Below are 16,025 nucleotides of genomic sequence, written 5' to 3'. Positions count from 1 at the left end.
ACTCTCAAAACTCTGAACTCCTCATGGTCCATATACCTTTAACAATATTTCTATACTGTACTCAAATTGTGTTATAGATGTATATGACTCAATAGCAGCATGCATCTGACAATGGAAAGAAAATATTAATATGTTTTTGAAATCTGTTTTTCTGTTGGTTTTGTTAATTTTGAATCATTATATTTCCACATCTTTATCTAATGTACTTTTTTATTTGTTTAGGTATTCTGCTTTTTGTGGGTCGATTGATTATAATAAGACTCATCAGGAGGAAAAACTGGGAGATTGTTAGCACAGACAACAAAACCAAGAAACAAGGCAAAAATAAATGCCAAAATTTACAGGAACAAAGTCTTAACCAAAAGTATACAAAGAGAATAAGTAGCACAAAGGCATGTAAGAGTATTTATCCGTGAACTTAAATAGTGAAGCACTACATCAGATGTTCTTTTAACTTGGCACAAACTAGTCGCTACCTCTGTAATCCCATTCCCAAACACAAAGAGTCTCTAGAAAAACTTGCGGTAGCCAAAACAGCAGCAGAAACAGTTGAAAATAAACTTATAAAATACAAACAAGGCACAGTGATTGCGGACAATTAAGTACATCTGCCCATTTCTTACACTAATAGTCAAGGTTTCCTCTTTTACTAGATAACTCAGAAGTTTGTTTCAGATTCTTATGACTCTTTTAATTTTCACTTTTGTCTTCGAGGACATTATTTTCTGGATCGACTTTATTGTGTTCATAAGAATAACTTATAAATGCTTTGAAATCACTTCAGTTACCTCACTCAAAGATATGAGAAAACACCCATATATGATATACTTTTCAACTTGATGTCTGGTTATACAAGACATTGGGCTTTTTGGGCTTTCCTCCTAATTTTTACCATCTGAGGAGAAAACCCTAATCTGTAGGCCATTTATAGACCGTATTTTGTGCAGGAAATTAGACCCTGGTAAAGAGGAAACCAAAGGTGTCTTCAGTAAAAATGATCAAAGGAACTGGAACTCTGCATGCCACCATCAACCAACCCCAGGGGTTCACCCTTTAATGGGATACAAGAGCTCAAAGTTGCTCTTTTTCACAACACTTCAAAAAATTGGGAAAAGGAAATACAGGCATAAGGAGTATGACTTCATGCTACTTTGAGGTAGCTGATCACAAATATATTTTTGATATTTGATTCTTTACAGGCGTTCCTCTAAGAGTCACTCCCAGAAGATTTTGAACATAAGTATGCTGGGTATTGTTTTAGACTGTTTTTAGGTCAGTGATTATGAATATGATGTTATTTTTGATTTTTGATCTTTACTTAGGGATCTAGCCCTCTATGGAACTCTATCAATAGTGCAAAAAATGAAAATATTCTATTATAATAAAGAATATTTAAACTTTAAACGTTTACATTGAAGCATACATTTTAATACTTCAAATATTTGGCACAACTATTCTTGTTTATTATGTAGTGAATTAAATCATTACAATTCTTATAAACACTTCGAATTAGGGCAGCTTACATTAATTCAGACTTTTTGATGCCTTTGAGAATTTTAAAGATCTTTATTATGTTCTTTTACAGCTTTCTTAGCACAACACTAAAGAGAATAGTTTAATTCACCTTCTTTCATACCAAGCTTCTCATCCAACAATCACAATTAGCCACCCACTTCCCTGGCTACCCATGTGAACCATTCCTACAGAAGGTGTCATCATATACATTATATGCATATGGTTGGAAATGAAAAGAGAGAGAAGAATGAGAATCTTGGATTACTTGCTTACTGTATTCATTCTTGTGAATAAAATTATCAGATGATCAACAACAACACCCTACCACTTGCTGCCGATCTGTTTATCGCAATGACTAATATCTAAGAACTGTGCTGTGTGGAATAGATCAAGCTATCAGGCCTTGAGTCCATTTTTCCCAAAGAAAGCCACATTGACACAGCAGAAAAGCCAAGAAAGTCACCGATGATCTTGTGGTACTAGAAATTTTAGATTTGATGATGGGTGGCCTTCAGGTCACAGGTGTACAGTATGTATGAATAAGTTAAATCGGCATGACACTCTAGCCAAATGTAGATTTTTAGTGATTTTCCACCTGTTTTCAGTGGTAAGTGATTGTGGGATAAATTAATCTTTACAATACAGGTCGTAATGTGCTTTTCTACATAGTCAAAAATGTAAAAATAGGCAACAGTGTAGTGACATTAAAAGACTCAGAGTTTAAAAAAAATGCATATTTAACTTTTGATTTTCAATTGCATTTTCCCATAAGACATCACATGTCTCAAAACAACAAAAATTAATACAACTGATATCAACAAAGAATCCTGTGAGCATGTTGCTTGGGAGCAGTAGTGTATGAAAAATTATACCTCCACAAATACACAAAGTACTGTATATTCTCCAAAAATATTAAAATACCTTTGATGTTTTTTTCACAAAGGCAAAGATTGTTATCTAGAAAGTAAAATTTAAGTACATTAACACAGTTTGTTTGACAATGAACTTGTCATACACAGCATTTCTCCACACTAGGTATAAAAATACACAGGAGAGTATTCACCAGATTAAATTTTTTGTGGATTTCCTATATTAGTAAATACATACAGTATTGTTCTTATAAGAAAGTGACATTCTGAATTCATCAGTAAATCAATCACATTTAATATCACCGCTTATGTGGTAGTTATACCCAGCAACCTCCAGGGATCAGACTTTCCATTAACCACTGGGAATTACCAGAAACTTTAATAAAGGTAAAACTGATTTCTAAATCCTTTAGTGACTTTCCTAACCCGGACTTAATCAATTTCTATTACTTTTAATTTTTGTGTAATACCAAAAGATAGATCATAGCAAGGATAAATTTTCTATTAATTTTATATTTCTCAAAAAATCTCAATGATTGAGCTTTGCAGTCTCTGTGGTATTCTTGATTGCTTTTTAAAGTAGCTTGTGATAGCCATCACTATGAAAGGATATTTATAAAATAAGCATAATTGTATTGGTGTTTTAGAATTAATTAGATTTGATATGTCACTCAAAATTTTTTATTCTTTTTGTTTTAAAATTCAATGATCAATCTCAACATCACTCAGTCAATAGGTGTGAAATAACAATTATGATGTTTACCTAATATTTTACATTGTGTTTTTGCAAGCAGTTAATACTTATTTATTACTACACATCGAAGCAGCTTCTGTCTTCCAGCTTTATATCATTTTTACTTTTTTAAACTCATTTTCTCCCTCCTCAACATACCTACACGTAATCAGATTTTCTTACTTGAACATGTTTCTTTTCATGCAACAGAATTAGCATCTCACAACACTTCACTGGCATGCTCTTTCACTGCTAATTCTAACAGATTCTTTGTATTCCTATTGCAAGCACAAATTATGAATCAGTTTGTAGCAGCACCACATATAGTGTGAATTGTTTATTATGTCTTGCAAATGTCTCACTTGATGTAGGTTAAGTATTGTGCACTTCAAAATGAGATATGACGTGTCTTTGACGGAGCTGTTTGCCCAAAAATAGTCTTTCAGAATCTCATAGTTGATCAACAACTTAGGTGCATCTTGTCATATCCATATCATATTTACAACAAACCCGAATGAAAAAAAGATGGATTAGGATAAGGTGTCATGAAAAAGAAAGCAGCAGCTCTAAAGTAAAACAATAACAGATAGATAACTTTCCCCTATAGTTAGAGTGCACCGTGGCTGAAGAGGTCTTGGAGGCCTAATGATTTGACATAGAATGCCTATATTTCTTGACCAATCTGAGTGATGTAACATATTCACAAATAGAGTAGTTTGACGAAAACTTTTATTATTTACTTTGGAAAACTTTTTCTTTTCAAGTCAAGTTTATTGTCATGTGTACTGTGCATAGTACAGTGACATTCATATATACATATCTATTTAGGCAGTGGACAAAAATAAAATACACAATAAATAAATAAAAAGTATACATATAGTCACATGCATCAAATATATGGAATTATATATAATATGGACCAGGCTCCAAGCTGTTAATCTGATTCCCAAAAGAGTTAATTATCTGGTGTTGCTAAAACCGCATAGCAGTGGTTCTTCACCCTTTTTTTTTTCTCTTGACCCAATTTGGCCGTTTTTGTATCAAATCGCTGCTGACCGTTATCCCAGGGACATGGATCCTCTTGGAGAATTGCCTCCAGTCGTTAACTCTGAGCTGCCTTAAAGAATCACCGCCATGGGTCATAGAGGAGCAATGGTGTTTGTTTAAGCTGTATGCAGAGACCAATTGCATGACACTGCGCAAACTCTGTGTGACCGAAATCCATACAACGCTCGACGGAACATCTCTTTTAACCTTTTACATTGTTGGTATGACTTTTTAAACCCCTGTGGATTGGCAATACTGAATTGCCCCATGTGTGTGTGTGCACGTGTGTGTGTGTGTGGTGTGGTGAGCGTGTGTGTATCTTCATCTTGCAATGGACTGGTGCCCTGACCAGGGAGTGTTCCTGACTTGCACCCAGTGATTGCTTGGATGGGCTATAGCTCCCCTGCTCAGGATACAATTAGTTTAGAAAATGGATGGTATGGTCGATGGAAGGAACTGCAGGTCCACAAGGTGAAATTTTGGGGCACTGACCCAGTCATTCATGTTCAATTGAAATAAATAAGCAAACAAAAACTGCACTTGAAGGTGCCAAAACAAATGAAAGTAAGGGACCTTGAGTCAGGAATCTTTCTTGTCTAACAAAGCCTCTTAAAGTCACAGTGGGAAGGAGCTCCGTGATGCCTCTTTTCTATTAATTTTTATTGTAATCATTCCATACAAATAGATCAATTTATAACCAAACAAATTGAAGACAAATTAAACCCCACCCCTGAGAAGGGGAGCTTAGCTAAAGGAGAATTGCTTAGGGCTGTTTAATAAGATAACAATAAGCAAAAGAAAGGGAGAAATAAATATATATGTAAATAAGAGATGGAGAAGGGAATTAAATGCGGTTATAGTTATTTCTCTTATTCTAAAATAATATTGATCAGATCCTGCCAGGTTTTGAAAAAATTTTGTACAGATCCTCTAACTGAGAATTTGATTTTTTCCAATTTCAAATAATATAAAACATCGGTTTCCCACTGACTTATCAGAAGAGAATTAGGATTGTTTCAATTTAACAGAATAAGTCTGCGTGCCAAAAGTGTAGTGAATGCAATCACCGTTTGCTTGTCCTTTTCCACTTCAAGTCCGTCTGGAAGAACACCGAACACATCTGTTAGTGGGTTAGGAGGGATTGTGACCCCAAGGCTGTCTGAAAGGCACTTAAAAATTTTTGTCCAAAATGATGTTAATTTGGTGCAGACCCAGAACATGTGACCCAGTGAGGCAAGAGCTTGGTTGCAGCGTTCGCAGGTTGGATCTTGCCCTGGAAACATTTTGGACAGTTTTAAGCGAGACAGATGAGCTCGATACATAATTTTTATTCTCTGACAATCCCCTTTATCTGATAAGAATTTCGGCAGTGAACCGCCAGTGGTTCAATAGCGATTGCAAACAGCAGTGGCGACAAGGGACATCCTTGTCTGGTGCCACGTTCTAGCTTAAAGTAGTCTGAGCAAATGTTATTAATACAAACTGAAGCTTCTGGATTGGTATACAGTAGTTTGATCCATCCACAAATATTCGGGCCAAACCCAAATTTTTCCAATGCAGTGAAAAGGTACTTCCATTCAATCATATCAAATGCTTTTTCTGTGTCTAATGATAGTAATATCTCTGGGGTGTTTGATTTTGCTGGTGAATATATAACATTAAACAAGCGTCGGAGATTGGAAGATAGATGTTGGCCTTTAATAAATCCAGTTTGATCCTGTGATATTACCGAGGGCAGCACTTTCTCCATCCTTCTAGCTAGAATTTTTGAGAGTATCTTAACATCATTATTCAGGAGTGAAATTGGTCTGTATGATGCACATTGTAACAAGTCCTTATTTTGTTTAGGAAAGACAGTAATTAATGCTTGACGAAATGTTTGAGGTAGTATTTGGTTGTCTCTAGCTTCTGTAAATGTTGCCAATAAGAGGGGAGCTAGCTGAGTGGAGAATTTCTTATAAAATTCTACGGGGTAACCATCAGGGCCTGCTGATTTCCCACTTTGTAGTGACTTTATAGCATCTAGTAATTCTGTTAGCATTAGAGGTTTATCCAGTTCCTCAGCACTTAAAGCATCTACGGTATTTGTGGTGTCTGTAATTTATCCAGAAATGCATTAGATTGTGTGTTATCTTCTTTGAGCTCAGTAGAATATAAGGATTTATAATAATCTCTAAATGCATGCATTATATTTTTATGGTCTATAATTTCTTCTCCATTCGTGTTGGTAATTACTGGTATTGCATTGCGAACTTCTTGTTTGTGAATTTGTTGAGCTAAAAGCTTATTAGCTTTTTCTCCGTGTTCATAGTAATGATGTCTAGACTTATAAATAAGTTGTTCAGTTTCTTTAGTTGTTAAGATGTTAAGTTCTGTATGCAGGGCCTGCCTTTTCCTGTAGAGAGCTTCGCTTGGATGCCTGGCTTGTTCTTCATCTATTCTAGTAATTTCGCTTCTTAGCTCTGACACTTTCTTGGTTTCTAATTTATTTCTGTGGGAAACCAATGAAATAATCTGTCCTCTTAAGAAGGCCTTTAGAGTTTCCCAGAGTGTTCCTGCGGAAACCTCTGTGGGCGTGTTTGTCTCTAGGAAGATACTGATTTGTTTGGATATAAATTCTGTACAGTTCTCGTCTGCCAGCAGAAGAGGGTTAAGGCGCCATCTGCGAGGTGAGTGTGAGGGGCTTAATGATTTTAGCTCCAAGACTAGAGAGGCATGGTCGGAGATAACAATTGTGTCGTATTTGCATGATTTATTTGTAGGCAGGATATTATTATCTATAAAAAAATAATCAATTCTTGAGTAGCTATAATGCACTGGTGAGTAGAACGAATATGTTCTTGAGTTTGGGTTAAGAAACTTCCAGGGGTCTGATAAGTTGTGATAATTTAAAAACTGTGTAATTGTCTTTGCAGTATTAGATATCGTCCCCCCTGACACAGGAGTCCCATCTAAGAGTGGATTTAAAACACAATTAAAGTCCCCAGCCATTATAATTTTATGAGTGTTCACATTGGGAATGGATACAAATAGATTTTGCATGAATTCCTTATCATCAACATTGGGTGCATAAACATTTATCAAAATCATTTTACTGTTATATAAGTTGCCCATGACCATCACATATCTCCCTTCAGGGTCCGATACTACATCTGATGCTACAAATGGAACTGTTCTGTGTATGAGAATTCCCACCCCTCTAGTTTTCTTTATAAAGCTAGAATGGAACATTTGGCCAGTCCAGTCTTTTTGTAGTCTGAACTGATCCTTGCTTAGTAAGTGGGTCTCCTGTAAAAGTACTATTTTAGCGTTTAAGCCTGTTAGGTGAGAGCATACTTTCTTTGTCTGTAATTCGTGATTCAGGCCTTTAACATTCCAGCTCACAGTTAACTGTCCCATCATGGAGACATTGATTCTGAGTTTTTAATGTCATTTTATAGTCTTAACTGGTAATGAGGCAGTTTCAATCTTAGTTTCAAAATTCCCCATGAGTTATTGCATTTTAGCCTATTGTTGCATATGATATTTATAGTTTAGGGATTAAAAGAATAGATTAGATATAGCCTGCTTTCCTTCTCTCCCCCCTTTATCCCCCCACCCCCCCATTTTGCCTCCCCACATGAGGCTTGATCCCACTTTATGATGTCCCGGTCCTCTGACATACGAAGAGACAGAGCACGTCCAAAACAAAACAAACCCCACCCTGCAGCGGTGTTAGAGAACTAAAACAAAGAGATATCTATTGCAGCTGAATTCTTAATACTATCTGCCGAAAATATAATCATTAACAATCTTTAACCTTAAAATAATCTTCAGCAATTTTAAAAATTAAAATATTAAGATAAAAAAATAATGAACCCTGGGAATGATTTTAAAAAGTAGTCTAGGATAAACATGGTAATTCCTACTGTAATAGTATAATGTAATAGTATAAATAGTATAAATAGCAATAAACCAAGTGTATGATGTTAAACAGTCTACTTTAAGGTAATAAAAAAACAAATCCTACTTTAATTACTTCCACACTTCCACACTCACGTCTATAACTCTGATTAAGACATAAACATATAATGTCCAGATAAAGAAAAGGATGTATATAATTATAATACCAGTTCCACTTTTTTCGAGGTGGAGTCAATTGCCCTCACTGGGTGTCTCCTCGGCACTGTGTAGTGGGTGCCACATGTGCTATTGTTCTGTTGGCAGTTTGCTGCTCCGTAGGGTGCATTGCAGGGAAAGTGGATACTGTAAATACACCTTTAAGGGGGACATCATAACACGGTCAAGACGGTTGGTGCTGAAGACTTAAAAACCAGAAAAGAAGGGGAGAAAGAGAGACATCTTGTGGTGGAGCAAAGAGAAAGCCTACTGGAATATGCCAGCTGTCAAGCCGATATCAAAAAAGTTCAATCCTACTGGTCCAAAGAATCATCAGCGAAACCAAAGAAAAAAAGAGTCCGTCTTCAGAGTCGCATCTCCCTTGTGTTGCTGAGTGAAAAAAAAACTTTTTCCAGCAGGTATTTTTCTTGGCTCTACCTCGTAGTACATACCTTAGAAGAGCTTGGAGGAAGATCCACGGACACTTGTGCATAACAATTGATATACAATTGTTATATTTAGGTATTTATACAGGGTTTGTTATGTTACAATATTTGAATTCTTATGATTGAATGAACAACATGTGGATAGATATTACACCTGAATTTACTGGTGTGAGTGCCAATGACTCTGTGCCATGTACTTATCATTAAATATATTTCATCTAGTTACATGTAGGACTGTGCTGGCTTATATGCCATATTCTCCTCTATTATACTATGTATATTTGCAATATATCTTGGACTGTTTTATTATCTGTATAGTAATGCACTGTGTTCTGTGTTAATTGTTTTGAAATTATCATTACAGTACTATCACATGGGGAACTAATTGAATTGGCTATGATTTATTTTTCTGGATGTTTCCCATTTGTTGTATATTTTCATTGAATTGTATATAGAATATAATTTACTAGTTCAGTTTTACTTTTTTTGCCCTTGTCATGTGTCAGTTTGTTTAAACTACAAGAAAGATTAATTGCTTATTGGCTTGGTGTTAACTTTTTTGAATTCTTAAAGTGTACTTGCTGCGGTTTACATTCCAGACGTATTTCTCTAATAATAACACCGCAGTATTACTGCAGTAATTTTTGCACTTTTATACTGTCCAGCATAAATATCCAATCTCCACTAATAACTGATTTTAGAAAACAGAACAAACATCCATCCATCCATTATCCAACCCGCTAAATCCTAACTACAGGATCATGGGGGTCTGCTGGAGCCAATCCCAGCCAAAACAGAGCGCAAGACTGGAAGCAAACCCCAGGCAGGGAGCCAGCCCACTGCAGACAACAAACATTCTTTTAGATGTTCATTCTTCCATTTATCAATTTCCCTCACCTGCTAATTACAGGACTGCTGCAAGCCACAGCTTTTACCAGTCTTATTGGGTTAAAGGCAGGAACTAAATATGGATAAAAGTCCAAGAATAATCTGTCTTCTAATACTTCCAATAATTATGTTTTTTTTTCTAATATCACTGTGATGCAAATGTCTGTATTATTTATATTACTGTAATTTTCTAGAGCTTCTTTATTTTATCATATTAGAGAGTTATTTGAAGGTGAAATCTCAGCAGGAACCAACAGTGGATGGGAAGACAGTGCATAGCAGAGTAACATATTTCACTCATGAATTTCTAATACGAGAAATTCTAGTAATTGCAACACAAGCATTTTCAGGATTCAGAAAGAAACAGAAGTCTCCTGAGAAAGCCCATACTAACACAAGGAGAAGGACACTGTGCAAACTACACACACACTGACTGAGCTGGGTGCTGGACTATTGTTCCTCCTTCACCTTCAAGTAAGTCCTTATCAAACAAGCCTATTTCGACAAGCAAAGTGATTTCCATTAATTTTAACAGAACACAGCTGGCAAACAGAAGTTTTCATACAAAATTGGAATATTTGGATTTCATATTCACTCTGTTTTAAATATTCAAGTTAGTGAACAGCATAGCTAAACTTTCGAATTCACCAGTGCTTTGCACGGAGTAAAAAGCTCCAAAAAAAGAGAGGGGATGAAGGAAAATGTTTGAATTATAAATAATTTAAAAACATTGTGTTAAAACCAAATGCAAACAATAAGGAAGTCAAATTCATGTTTTACTTATATTTTGCTTTCCTATTGTAAATTTGATTACATTCTGAAGTAAATGAAGACATAGGCATTGTATTGGAGCAGCAGGTGTAATAACCATGCTTAAGTTTGCCTGTATTCCACATCATAATATTTTTTTATTGTGTTGGATGACAGAGTTGCTTTTTTGATTTATTACCATGCTACTGCACATTATTTTGTCAATATCTAAGAAAAGATGAAGATACTGTTTGTATCTTTATCCGAATAGTGGCTAGCAAAGATGGAGAGTCTTTTAACCTCAACACAAAGCCAAATCCAATCTAAAGTAAAAAAAAAAAAATATTCCCAAAACAGCGGAACATGGGCTATTCATAATCAGACTACACTTTTCTCAATATTGCCTTTGCTCCTGTGTTGGTTGGAAAGAAACCTTTGGTTATTATTTTGTGGTCTTGAAAGATGCACTGCATAATACAGTAAAGAAACTACAAATTTATTTAGAGTAATAAATAAAATAATTATATAACAAATAGCACAGCACTTTACTGAAACATACATCATTTTTCTATCTTTTACAAAAATGCAATGTTTTTCCAAAACTAGTGTCCAGTTGGTCTCTGTTTCGCTTTACTAAAAAGCCTGAGATGAGAATGAACATATCACCAGGGTCTATGGTCTTTACTTTACAAACATGAACTCAACAAACCTGTTAATGAAGATGTCTCAGAGTTATTTGGAGTTATTTGGAGCTATCAGCGTATTAAAAACTGTTAAAGATATGAACAGTTTACAATGACTGAATGAAACTAAGCAGAAAGAGAGGTGTGGGAGCACAGAATAGTCAAGTGAAATGTCTTAGCCACAAATCATAAAGAGAATAATCTGGCTGCCTGTCATTTAGTTGACATATATCTTTGAGTGGTGAAAGTATGACATCATTAAACTGTGCTGAAAGTTACCCACTGATTGACTGTTGTTGTCATAATTCAATATCTATAAATTTAAACAATGACAAAGGTGATGACATCAATTGAAAAAAAAGAATGTTTACCATCAGAAGATGACAAGATAACAGTGTACTTTCAGCCGGCCATTTCCATACTGCTAGTGAACGATCAGCTAACAACATACATTACTGTGTAATTTGTTCCAATGTTACATTTAACTGTCAGGATGTTAGACTATTTTCACACTGTTTTATCTTTTTTCACCTATTTGGGCATTAATTTAGATGCTTGCGTTTTTTTGTTTAAACTTTGATACTTATAGTCTTAATCATATGTGCTGAAATGTCACAAGTACCATTTTATAAAGTGGCAAGCAAAGGTTGATAACTTTGTTCAATGAAACTGATGATCCGTCTGTAATTAAATTGAAAATAAGAAAAAATCGTAATTACTTCATGAGGTAGAAGCACATAATAAACAAAAATTTCAAAGATTAAAATGTGTGCTTCAATATAAATGTTTAAAATCTAAATTTTCTCAAGTATAATAGAAATCTATTATTTAAAACCCTGTGATAGAGGTTCATAGAGGGCTAGATCCCTCGTAAATGATCAAAAATAAAAAAAGTATCATTTTTATAATCACTTAGCTTGAACTAGTTTAAAATGATCCCCCACCTGCTATTATTTGACATTTGTCCTTTTTAACCTTCTGGGAATGACTTTTAGAGAGCTAGGACCACCAGTAACAAAATCAAACAACAAAAATATTATCATATTTGTGACCAGCAAACCCAAAGTAGCATAAATTGACACTTCACATGCCAGTATTGCCAATCCTTATTTTGTAAAACGTTTTGTGAAAAGGAGTAGTTTCAACCCTTTATAGCTCATTAGGGAATGAGCCCCTGGGGTCAGTTGATGGGGCATGCACAACTTTGTATCCTCCTGATCATTTTTGCTGAAGACATCTATTGGTTTACTCTTTGTCATAGGATACGATTTTCTGTACGAAATATAGTCCTAAAATGGCATAATAATTAGGGTTTTGGGTCCAAAGGGTCAAAAATTGGGGTGCAGCCCCAAAAATCTTGACATCTTCAATATCTAGACATCAAGACAAGTCAAACGTTAAATCCTATGTGTGGGGTTTCTCGCATTGGTAAATCAGGAGGTGCCCAACATAAAAAAAAACAATTTCACATCATTCATAACCAGCCATGGGCTCTACAGGCTGATATCAAGGTGAGTTTAGAAGAAGGGCCTGCACAGTGCCCAGCAGTGCTTGCACATCATAATGTAGCAGGAAAATTAATGTAGAAATACAGTTATAAATACACAGATCTTCATCAGCCTTAAAATCTGTATTCTATACACAAGTTGTCCAAATTGGAGTTTTTGATTTGCGTTTATTATTATCTACTTGCTAGCTGTGTAAGCCTGTGCTGGTCCTAGAAATTATTGAATTCATCAGAAAAAAAACTGAAATGTAGAAATGTCAGGTAATTGTAAGGAACTAATTTGGGTGTCTCTCTCCTAGGAGGATTTGTTTCGCCGACATGCTTGCGTCATTTGTGCATTAATGGCAGGAGAAAAAATAAAAGGGATACCATTTTGCCAATGTTTGCAGCTAAGCGACTTTCTCTTTCGTCTGAGGTTTTGTTTTGCTGACGTGCTCGCCTCACTTTTGTTATTAGCGACTAAGCGAGTTTTCTAATTCCTCAGAAGAGAATCCCTTACCCCGACTCCACATCTCACTTCCGGGCAGGACAGACAGACATATGCACTTCCACGCGTAGACGACTATAGATAAGATTGACTGCATTCGTTTGCACATGTTGCGCACTGCATTCATTTCATAGGTAGTAATGTTGCATAGGGCGGCACGGTGGCGCAGTGGGTAGCGCTGCTGCCTCGCAGTTGGGAGACCTGGGGACCCGGGTTCGCTTCCCGGGTCCTCCCTGCGTGGAGTTTGCATGTTCTCCCCGTGTCTGCGTGGGTTTCCTCCGGGCGCTCCGGTTTCCTCCCACAATCCAAAGACATGCAGGCTAGGTGGATTGGCGATTCTAAATTGGCCCTAGTGTGTGCTTGGTGTGTGGGTGTGTTTGTGTGTGTCCTGCGGTGGGTTGGCACCCTGCCCAGGATTGGTTCCCTGCCTTGTGCCCTGTGTTGGCTGGGATTGGCTCCAGCAGACCCCCGTGACCCTGTGTTCGGATTCAGCGGGTTGGAAAATGGATGGATGGATAATGTTGCATAGCTTTATCCTCTACACTACTTTGGAATACATGCACAAGATTCAGAGTTGTGAAATGTGAAGTGTTATCTTTCAGATGCACACAGATGTAAGAATGAATGCCCCATCAAAAATTAAATTTGCTGTAACTTTCAGAGTATCCTGTTTTCCTGATGTTACTAACAGCACATAAAATATGTCAAAATGACTAAGAGATTAGTAAAGGCTGGTTTTTTATAACATGAGTATATTTTATCATAAATATCACATCTTATCACTAATATTCTGTGTGTGTGTGTAAATGACTAAGACAGGTAAGTTGTTAGTGACAGAATAAGAAGCTCCATACAAACGCAGAGTGAGTCTGTTTCTCTCCTGTTCATCGCCAAAAAGAATATTAACTTGATTTAACGGGAGCCTGGCATCTTGTAGAGCACAGCACAATAGTTTGGTTCATTTATGCTGTATGCTCCATTCCTCTTTATGGCCAGCCCATTTTTGATTGCAGGAAAATTCATATATATTTTTTGTGCTAGCATACTTTGAAAATTCTGTATATAATTGCTACTTTCTTAATCAGTAGATTGGGGTATTTATTTCTGAATGGTGTAAAAATGAATCTGTTTTAAATACCATGGGAAAGCTGTGATGTCATTAGACACACCTGGACATTTTATTAATTTTGTATTTTTATCAATTTCTTGATATTTTTCCTTTTTAAAAAATAAAATTGGAAAAGGTATCCCAATGTGCTAAATTATTAAAGAAGTGTTGCGATTGTGATATCTAAAGAAACACTGTCCTCATTTACTCTTCAGTAAACTGTTAATTCTCTTTTTTCAAAGATACCAGTTTTACTTTCATTTTTAATATCTGAAAACAAGAAACAGCATAGTTTGCCAAATTACAGAAGAAAACACCACAAATTGTGGTTGTTTGGTGAAGGGGTTTTATATGTAAACAGCAGTCAGATATGACTTAATAACTAATATACTGTATAATGTGATTTCTCTATTGCAAACAGATTGGCTTAAGTTTTCTTTTTTTCTTATTTGAACATAATAATAGGTGCAAATTTAAAAGTACATATATATAAAATGAGCATTATGTGTACAAGTAGTGAAGGGATGATGTATTAAAAGTGCTAAATTTTGTGCTACAAATACAATTTCTCTTTTTTCTGTTCACTTACCTTAAGCCTTTGGTTGGCAAGATTTCATCAAAAATGAAATTGACTGATTAAAGCCAATGGGGCATTACACAACTTCTTAGTCAGAATGGATGTCAACCTTAACTACTGCTTTTGCTATCTCCTTGCATTAGTATGCCAGATTACACGACAAGGCATGACAAATTACTTGACTCAGTAACAACTTTCAGCACAGTTTCACATTTCCAAAGCATTGCAAGTGTCACCAGAGAATAAAGTCCCAAATACGCCACCCAGTAGATTTTTTTGACAGGCAATTAACATGCGGGCTAACAGTGGTGGTGGTGTACAAAAGCTTTACAGACACAAGTTCAGCTGAAATAATAAAAGGTAACTTCAGACATTTTCTAACCCGCTTAGTCCTGAACAGGGTTGCGAGGGGTCCTGGAGCCTATCACAGAGCACAAGGCAGGAACAAGACCTGTGTATCGCAGGGCGAACACACACATACAACACACCCAACGGCCAATTTAGTAACACCAATCCACTTAACCTGCATAGCTTTGGACTGTGGGAGGAAACTGGAGTTACCTGGAGAAAACCGATGCAGAACATGCAAACTCCACACAGAGAGGACCCGGGACATGAATCCAGTCTCCTTACTGTGAGGCAGCAGCACTACCACTGTGCCATGCAGTAAAAAACAAACAGCTCTACAGTATACTAAAGACTTTCATGTAACCTATAGTTCAGTATGTCTGTTAGGATTATGCTCAGCTTTGCCCCTGGCCTCACATATTTGTATTAGTTGATCATACTGAAGTCATGTGATAACATTGTGCACATTTGTCTTGCAAAAGTCTTTAGTTTTCTTTGCTCATCTTTGTATCTTCTAGTGCTTTGCCAGTTTTGGCCTTTTCACTAGTCTTTTTTATTGTGTTCTTTGTTTCAGTATTTTGATACTTTGCCTTTGCTTTACATCTCTTTTATCTTTCAGACTGTAAATGAATATATTACATTGCAGGGCATTATTCTAGTTTCTGTTCTGGTGGCTTGGCATATTTGTTTCAGAAATTGATGACAGAAGAGGTCTTTATGAGCAAGCAATCACCTCTGAAAACATGGGACATGCTTAATAATTTAACTGGGCATATCAGATACTATATGGTAGCAAAGCACTATGGCCTTTAAAACAAATAAAAGAAAATTGCAATTGCAATTGAGCCAGATTTACTGTGTGTTTTTGTTTGGTAAATATTAAAATCTGGGAAGTTTTAGGATTTCATACCACAACAGGCTAACCTGTTGCCTATGTCACATTGTAGGTTGTCTTCTTTTTAAACCAAA

This window comes from Erpetoichthys calabaricus, chromosome 7 (assembly GCF_900747795.2).
Source record: "Erpetoichthys calabaricus chromosome 7, fErpCal1.3, whole genome shotgun sequence".
NCBI lineage: Eukaryota > Metazoa > Chordata > Cladistia > Polypteriformes > Polypteridae > Erpetoichthys > Erpetoichthys calabaricus.
This window is presented reverse-complemented; position numbering follows the sequence as displayed.